At 37.4% G+C, this 9,944-nt stretch overlaps 1 pseudogene; it reads right to left on the reverse strand.

Annotated features, from left to right (window-relative positions):
* Nucleotides 1-1,062: 1,062 nt before the first annotated feature.
* Nucleotides 1,063-1,235, reverse strand: LOC115801762 (U2 spliceosomal RNA; annotated as a pseudogene).
* Between the last annotated feature and the right edge of the window lie 8,709 nt (nucleotides 1,236-9,944).

The raw sequence follows: 9,944 nt of genomic DNA on the forward strand, positions 1-9,944 counted from the left end.
GAAATAAAATCCTAAATATGGGGAAAGAGATCATATCAAAAGCCTTTTGTTGCATGGTTATTTATAATAGCAAAAATATTTGAAATGGTACAATTATCAACTACAAGCATATAGCTAAATTACATAATTTCATTTTCTTAATGAAATATTAGAGCCATTAAAATTATAAAGAATATGACTGGAAAGTCCGTTGATCTAACGGTCAGTTGAAATAACCAGGATAGAAGATTGTGAGTTAACTATAATTACCAGTGGGTAAAATTTTATAAAATAAATATTGTCATAGGGGAAAAGCAATGAAAAGACATATCCGAAGTTACTAATTATTGTTAACTTTGGTTGGTAATATTACATGCAAAAATTCAAAAGGGGAGCCTCATTTCTATATTTTGCAATTTTCTGATGGATCTACTATACTTATAATGGCTTTTATTATATATATTTATCTAATATACTTATTAATGGCTTTTTATTACAGAGATAATCATGTGATACAAAGGAGTGAGCTCAGTAATAGATTATATTACTGCTGAATACATGTAAAACTCAGATATTTCTAATTTGCTTCTGATCATGTTTGCCATAAAAATCATTAGAAAAAATAATATACATCAAAAATTTCCCAACAGGGCTTCCCTGGTGGCGCAGTGGTTGAGAGTCCGCCTGCCGATGCAGGGAACACGGGTTCGTGCCCCGGTCCGGGAGGATCCCACATGCAGCGGAGCGGCTGGGCCCGTGAGCCATGGCTGCTGAGCCTGCGCGTCCGGAGCCTGTGCTCTGCTAAGAGAGAGGCCACAGCAGTGAGAGGCCGGAGTACCGCAAAAAAAAAAAAATTCCCAACAACTTCATTTAAAATATATAGATCATGCTTTAATTAATAGCTCTCTGGGCTAGCAAATTTTAAAAAAACACACAAAAAACCACACTTTTCTTATTTCTACTCATTATGTCCCCAACATTAATTTCAACTATCTTAATTTCTCTTGAAAAGTTAACTTTTATGACCAGTGCATTTTGTCAAGATCAAAATCTAAATGCATGAAGAATTAACCTTGTACAATAATGAATTAACAAGATCTGAAAAAGATAAAATGAATCACTAAATGATTATCATTAGTAAAATGTTCCACTCTGTTCTCTTATGGGGAATGATGGAACACTCTTTTATTGAACCCCATTATCCTAATGAGAAGATATTCTACACTTGATCATAGCCAAAAGGCTGGAGAAGATATTGTAATGACTTACTGCCAGTGCTTAACGAAGAGATTTCTTAATTATTGAAACCACATCTGTTTGATTAACGAGTCCCTTCCAATATCCATGCATCCTCTGCTCTTTAGTGTATGGCAGAATGTACAGACTGCACATAAACTCTGGTTTTTCTTTCATGAAGGGAAACCTTATCTACCAATGGCAAATGCTGCTCTGAATGAATTTAAAAAAAGGTTAAGTTTCCATTTTGTGCAAGCTTTGTTTAAATCTTGGTTCAATCACTTACTGATTTGTGACATTGGGCAGATCACTTAATACTCCATTGCCTTAGTTTCCTTTTCTGGAAAATATAATACCAACCTTATAGTGCTATTGTGAGGATAAAAGGAGATAATAAATTAAAAGCTCTTAGAATAATGCCTGCACAGAACTAATTCTGTGTACCTAGCACTGGACATGATTCTAAATAAAGTGAAAATTCTGGAATCCATCAGAACCTTGATATTATTATTGGGTACATAAATCAGTAATGCATTAGTTGTTTCTTTTTTAAGAACACGATAGGATGATTCTGTTAACGTTTCTAACGTTTCTATGCTCTTCAAATGACAGTCTCACAGACTCACAGACATAGAAAACAGATTCAGGGTTACCGAAGGGAGTAAACATAACATTGTTACCAAAACAAATTTATGGTTACAAATTAGGAGTATGGGATTAACAGATACAAACTACTATACATCAAATAGATAAGCAACAAGAATTCATAGCACAGGGAATTACATTCAATATCTTGTGATAACCTACAATGGAATATAATCTGAAAAAAATAACTACAGCACTTTGCTGTACACTTGAAACTAACACAATATTGTAAATCAACTATACTTCAATAAAAAAATAAACTAGCAAACATGATTATTCTCAGTTACTCCGACTTACAATGCCCTAGAGCAAGCAACCTTGAAATTCCAAATTTGTTCTAACAGAAAATTGGAATAGGAAGTTGCATATTTACAACTTTATTATAAAAAAAGAAAAAAAAATACAAAAATCACATCAATCTCGTTGGTTTCACAAAACGCAAGTATACTCTCTACAGAGGACATATTCTTCCCATTGTCTTCAGCCCTCGATTACGAAGGTAGGGAAAGTGGGACTAACTAGGGCATAACTTGAGCTATATGTGTAAAATCATATTAGTAGAAAGGCCACTGGATATCAAAGCCTCCTTTATTGTATTCACTCATGTAACTGGGCTCCCCTGGAAACATGTTTACCACCAAGATAGAAACCTGAAACAGCCATGTGTCCTACTGAATTTGTGTAAGATGAAAGGTAGTTCCAACATGGGAGGTCTTGGTAATCTTTCCTAAAAACGTAGGAAAAGCTGTTGGCATCTTAAGAGTTTTGTCCTAACAATTCAAATTTCAGGCAATGCAGGCACACCAAGAAAAGCAATTTGCTCCTTGAAATTCTACCATCATAAAATCTCCAGAACAGTGCCAAGCACATAGAAACTACTTGGTAAATACTTGCTAATTAAATGAGAAAAGTACGTGAGCCAGAATCAGTTTCCGGTCTCTCTACTAATTTTAAATAATGAAAGAAGAATCAGCTTGAAAATGGAAGTCTTTGAAATCATCTCTTTAAATAAGGTTTACTTTTGCTAATATTTAGTATATATCTAGTTTAATTCTTTGATATTTAACCAGGTTGTCAAGATTCTTGTTAAAATGTTATTTAAAATTAAATATTTTTTGTTTGTTTGTTTGTTTTGTTTTGTTTTTTGTGGTACACGGGCCTCTCACTGCTGTGGCCTCTCCTGTTGTGGAGCACAGGCTCTGGACGCGCAGGCTCAGCAGCCATGGCTCACGGGCCCAGCCGCTCCGTGGCATGTGGGATCTTCCCGGACCGAGGCACGAACCCGTGTCCCCTGCACGGGCAGGCGGACTCTCAACCACTGCGCCACCAGGGAAGCCCTAAATATATTTTTTATTGCAAAAACTACTAACTTAAAAAAGAAAACTCTTCCTGAACTCTTTCAAATTTAAGCAAAAACATTTGCAATTATTCCCACAAGTTAATGCCGAAGTGATATTTCCCAGAATGCTTCTGTTTCTGTCATGACTTACAGTTTGGCTTTCTTTGGGCTGCTGTTCCCTATGGCTTGGCGCTTAAAAATATTAGCTCTCCTTTATAAACATCATTCATTAGTGCTACTGACTGAAGGCCACATAGAGTCATATTACCATTTTATTCATGTAAATTTATCCAGAGGCTAGTGCCATGCATGCTTATGATTTTCAGACATATACTTAAAAGACACATGTTAAAATAAAATGTCACTGCATTAGGCAGGAATTGCAAAGAAAATAGTGAGTTACAATGGAGCTTCCAAAATGTCCTTCTAAAATGAGTGACCTTTTTATTATTTTTGAGCTAAAGACAAAAGTATACATGCATAACTTGATCTAATCATCAGAGTGTAATAACATGCATTTATAAGCATTCTGGGGATGACACATACCCCTGGTGAATAAGGTCATCGTGTCAAGTTCAGAAAAACAGGCCTTCTACAACTCTGTCCAATGAACTCTTCCGATGGTTCGATTTTAAAGGAGGCACACGAGCCATCTTGTCAAGTCCCTTGTCATATAATACGTATTGTTATTTCCTCTGGACTCTGACACGCTTTCCCCATAATAACAAAATAGGGGAAATTTTGGAGTGTTGTGTGCAGCTTCTGTACCCCGCCCAGAGCAGAGCTGTCAGCACAGCCGTTTCGCGCTAGGAACTCTGGTCTGAAGTCCTGGGTGAGAGGCCTGTGGACACCGCACCCTATGAGCAAGTGAAATTGGACAAGCGCCAAGGAAATAAAGGATCAAAGAACTAAGTTAAGGAGTGTATGGCATTTCCTTCGGATAGGACTGCATTTACCAATGGGCCTGTGATTCACCAAAATATAACATTTTACTAGATGCTGTCATATTGCTGTCTAACAGGACTGTTGAGATTAGAGTCCACCGTCAAGCCGTGTGGATGAAAGGCTCTTGGTGCTGCAGGCAGGAGTCAGTGCTGTGCCTCTGAGGTGGGAGAGCCAACTTCAGGACACTGGTCAACAAGAGACCTCCCAGCTCCACATAATATCAAATGGCGAAAATCTCCCGGAGATCTCCATCTCAACACCAGCACCCAGCTTCACTCAACGACAAGCAAGCTACACTGCTGGACAACCTATGCCAAAAAACTAGCAAAACAGGAACACAACCCCACCCATTAGCAGAGAGGCTGCCTAAAATCATAATAAGTCCACAGACACCCCAAAACACACCACCAGACGTGGACCTGCCCACTAAAGAGACAAGATCCAGCCTCATCCACCAGAACACAGGCACTAGTCCCCTCCACCAGGAAGCCTACACAACCCACTGAACCAAGCTTAGCCACTGGGGACAGACATCAAAAACAACAGGAACTACGAACCTGCAGCCTGCAAAAAGGAGACCCCAAACACAGTAAGATAAGCAAAATGAGAAGACAGAAAAACACATAGCAGATGAAGGAGCAAGGTAAAAACGCACCAGACCTAACAAATGAAGAGGAAATAGGTAGTCTACCTGAAAAAGAATTCAGAATAATGATAGTAAAGATGATCCAAAATCTTGGAAATAGAATAGACAAAATGCAAGAAACATTTACAAGGACCTAGAAGAATTAAAGATGAAACAAACAATGATGAACAACACAATAAATGAAATGAAAAAGACTCTAAATGGGATCAACAGCAGAATAACTGAGGCAGAAGAACGGATAAGTGACCTGGAAGATAAAATAGTGGAAATAACTACTGCAGAGCAGAACAAAGAAAAAAGAATGAAAAGAACCGAGGACAGTCTCAGAGACCTCTGGGACAACATTAAACGCACCAACATTCGAATTATAGGGGTTCCAGAAGAAGAAGAGAAAAAGAAAGGGACTGAGAAAATATTTGAAGAGATTATAGTTGAAAACTTCCCTAATATGGGAAAGGAAATAGTCAATCAAGTCCAGGAAGCACAGAGAGTCCCATACAGGATAAATCCAAGGAGAAATACGCCAAGACACATATTAATCAAACTGTCAAAAATTAAATACAAAGAAAGCATATTAAAAGCAGCACGGGAAAAACAACAAATAACACACAAGGGAATCCCCATAAGGTTAACAGCTGATCTCTCAGCAGAAACTCTGCAAGCCAGAAGGGAGTGGCAGGACATACTGAAACTGATGAAGGAGAAAAATCTGCAACCAAGATTACTCTACCCAGCAAGGATCTCATTCAGATTTGATGGAGAAATTAAAACCTTTACAGACAAGCAAAAGCTGAGAGAGTTCAGCACCACCAAACCAGCTTTACAACAAATGCTAAAGGAACTTCTCTAGACAAGAAACACAAGAGAAGGAAAAGACCTATAATAATGAACCAGCTTTACAACAAATGCTAAAGGAACTTCTCTAGACAAGAAACACAAGAGAAGGAAAAGACCTATAATAATGAACCCAAAACAATTTAGAAAATGGGAATAGGAACATACATATCGATAATTACCTTAAATGTAAATGGACTAAATGCTTCCACCAAAAGACACAGATTGTCTGAATGGATACAAAAACAAGGCCCATATATATGCGGTCTATAAGAGACCCACTTCAGACCTAGAGACACATACAGACTGAAAGTAAGGGGATGGAAAAAGATATTCCATGCAAATGAAAGTAAAAGAAAGCTGGAGTAGCAATTCTCATAACAGACAAAATAGACTTTAAAATAAAGACTATTACAAGAGACAAAGAAGGACACTACATAATGATCAAGGGATCGATCCAAGAATAAGATATAACAATTGTAAATATTTATGCACCCAACATAGGAGCACCTCAATACATAAGGCAAATACTAACAGCCATAAAAGGGGAAATCGACAGTAACACATTCATAGTAGGGGACTTTAACACCCAACTTTCACCAAAGGACAGATCATCCAAAATGAAAATAAATAAGGAAACACAAGCTTTAAATGATACATTAAACAAGATGGACTTAACTGATATTTATAGGACACTCCATCCAAAAACAACAGAATACACATTTTTCTCAAGTGCTGATGGAACATTCTCCAGGATAGATCATATCTTGGGTCACAAATCAAGCCTTGGTAAATTTAAGAAAATTGAAATTGTATCAAGTATCTTTTCTGACCACAACGCCATGAGACTAGATATCAATTACAGGAAAAGATCTGTAAAAAATACAAACACATGGAGGCTAAACAATACACTACTTATTAATGAAATAATCACTGAAGAAATCAAAGAGGAAATAAAAAAATACCTAGAAACAAATGACAATGGAGACACAACGGCCCAAAACCTATGGGATGCAGCAAAAGCAGTTCTAAGAGGGAAGTTTATAGCAATACAAGCCCACCTTAAGAAGCAGGAAACATCTCGAATAAACAACCTAACCCTGCACCTCAAGCAATTAGAGAAAGAAGAATAATAAAGCCCCCAAAGTTAGCAGAAGGAAAGAAATCATAAAAATCAGATCAGAAATAAATGAAAAAGAAATGAAGGAAACGATAGCAAAGATCAATAAAACTAAAAGCTGGTTCTTTGAGAAGATAAACAAAATTGATAAACCACTAGCCAGACTCATCAAGAAAAAAAGGGAGAAGACTCAAATCAATAGAATTAGAAATGAAAAAGGAGAAGTAACAACTGACACTGCAGAAATAAAAAAGATCATGAGAGATTACTACAAGCAACTCTATGCCAATAAAATGGACAACCTGGAAGAAATGGACAAATTCGTAGAAATGCACAACCTGCCAAGACTGAATCAGGAAGAAATAGAAAATATGAACAGACCAATCACAAGCACTGAAATTGAAACTGTGATTAAAAATCTTCCAACAAACAAAGCCCAGGACCAGATGGCTTCACAGGTGAATTCTATCAAACATTTAGAGAAGAGCTAACACCTATCCTTCTCAAATTCTTCCAAAATACAGCAGAGGGAGGAACACTCCCAAATTCCTTCTACGAGGCCACCATCACCTTGACACCAAAACCAGACAAGGATGTCACAAAGAAAGAAAACTACAGGTCAATATCACTGATGAACATAGATGCAAAAATCCTCAACAAAATACTAGCAAACAGAATCCAACAGCACATTAAAAGGAGCATACACCATGATCAAGTGGGGTTTATCGCAGGAATGCAAGGATTCTTCAATATACGCAAATCTATCAATGTGATAAACCATATTAACAAATTGAAGGAGAAAAACCATATGATCATCTCAATAGATGCAGAGAAAGCTTTTGACAAAATTCAACACCCATTTAGGATAAAAACCCTGCAGAAAGTTGGCATAGAGGGAACTTCCCTCGACATAATAAAGGCCGTATATGACAAGCCCACAGCCAACATCATCCTCAATGGTGAAAAGCTGAAAGCATTTCCACTAAGATCAGGAACAAGACAAGGTTGCCCACACTCACCAATCTTATTCAACATAGTTTTGGAAGTTTTAGCCACAGCAATCTGAGAAGAAAAGGAAATAAAAGGAATCCAAATCGGAAAAGAAGAAGTAAAGCTGTCGCTGTCTGCAGATGACATGATAGTATACATAGAGATTCCTAAAGATGCTACCAGAAAGCTACTAGAGCTAATCAATGAATTTGGTAAAGTAGCAGGATACAAAATTAATGCACAGAAATCTCTGGCATTCCTATACACTAATGATGAAAAATCTGAAAGTGAAATCAAGAAAACACTCTCATTTACCATTGCAACAAAAAGAATAAAATATCTAGGAATAAACCTACCTAAGGAGACAAAAGACCTGTATGTAGAAAATTATAAGACACTGATGAAAGAAATTAAAGATGATACAAATAGATGGAGAGATATACCATGTTCTTGGATTGGAAGAATCAACATTGTGAAAATGACTCTACTACCCAAAGCAATCTATAGATTCAATGCAATCCCTATCAAACTACCACTGGCATTTTTCACAGAACTAGAACAAAAAATTTCACAATTTGTATGGAAACACAAAAGACCCTGAATAGCCAAAGCAATCTTGAGAACGAAAAACGGAGCTGGAGGAATCAGGCTCCCTGACTTCAGACTATACTACAAAGCTACAGTAATCAAGACAGCATGGTACCAGCACAAAAACAGATAGATCAATGGAACAGGATAGAAAGCCCAGAGATAAACCCACGCACATATGGTCACCTTATCTTTGATAAAGGAGGCAGGAATGTACAGTGGAGAAAGGACAGCCTCTTCCAAAAGTGGTGCTGGGAAGACTGGACAGGTACATGTAAAAGTATGAGATTACAGCACTCCCTAACACCATACACAAATATAAGCTCAAAATGGATCAGAGACCTAAAGGTAAGGCCAGAAACTATCAAACTCTTAGAGGAAAACATAGGCAGAATACTCTATGACATAAATCACAGCAAGATCCTTTTTGACCCACCTCCTAGAGAAATGGAAATAAAAACAAAAATAAAAAAATGGGACCTAATGAAACTTCAAAGCTTTTGCACAGCAGAGGAAACCATAAACAAGACCAAAAGACAACCCTCAGAATGGTAGAAAATATTTGCAAATAAAGCAACTGACAAAGGATTAATTTCCAAAATTTACAAGCAGCTCATGCAGCTCAATAACAACAACAAAAAAAACCCATTCCAAAAATGGGCAGAAGACCTAAATAGACATTTCTCCAAAGAAGATATACAGACTGCCAACAAACACATGAAAGAATGCTCAACATCATTAATCATTAGAGAAATACAAATCAAAACTACAATGAGATATCATCTCACACCAGTCAGAATGGCCATCATCAAAAAATCTAGAAACAGTAAATGCTGGAGAGGGTGTGGAGAAAAGGGAACACTCCTGCACTGCTGTTGGGAATGTGAATTGGTTCAGCCACTATGGAGAACAGTATGGAGGTTCCTTAAAAAAACTACAAATAGAACTACCATGTGACCCAGCAATCCCACTACTGGGCATATACTCTGAGAAAAACAAAATTCAAAAAGAGTCATTTACCAAAATGTTCATTGCAGTTCTATTTACAATAGCCCGGAGATGGAAACAACCTAAGTGCCCATCATTGGATGAATGGATAAAGAAGATGTGGCACATATATACAATGGAATATTACTCAGCCATAAAAAGAAACGAAATTGAGTTATTTGTATTGAGGTGGATGGACCTAGAGTCTGTCATACAGAGTGAAGTAAGTCAGAAAGAGAAAGACAAATACCATATGCTAACACATATATATGGAATTTAAGAAAAAAAAATGTCATGAAGAACCTAGGGGTAAGACAAGAATAAAGACACAGGCCTACTGGAGAACGGACTTGAGGATATGGGGGGGGGGAAGGGTGAGCTGTGACAAAGCGAGAGAGAGGCATGGACATATATACACTACCAAATGTAAGGTAGATAGCTAGTGGGAAGCAGCCGCATAGCACAGGGATATCAGGTCAGTGCTTTGTGACCGCCTGGAGGGGTGGGATAGGGAGGGTGGGAGGGAGGGAGACGCAAGAGGGAAGAGATATGGGAACATATGTATATGTATAACTGATTCACTTTGTTATAAAGGAGAAACTAAAACACCATTGTAAAGCAATTATACCCCAATA

This window comes from Delphinapterus leucas, chromosome 9 (genome assembly GCF_059928025.1).
Source record: "Delphinapterus leucas isolate spDelLeu-1000000601 "Yukka" chromosome 9, BTC_Dleu_Yukka2, whole genome shotgun sequence".
Classification (NCBI taxonomy): Eukaryota; Metazoa; Chordata; class Mammalia; order Artiodactyla; family Monodontidae; genus Delphinapterus; species Delphinapterus leucas.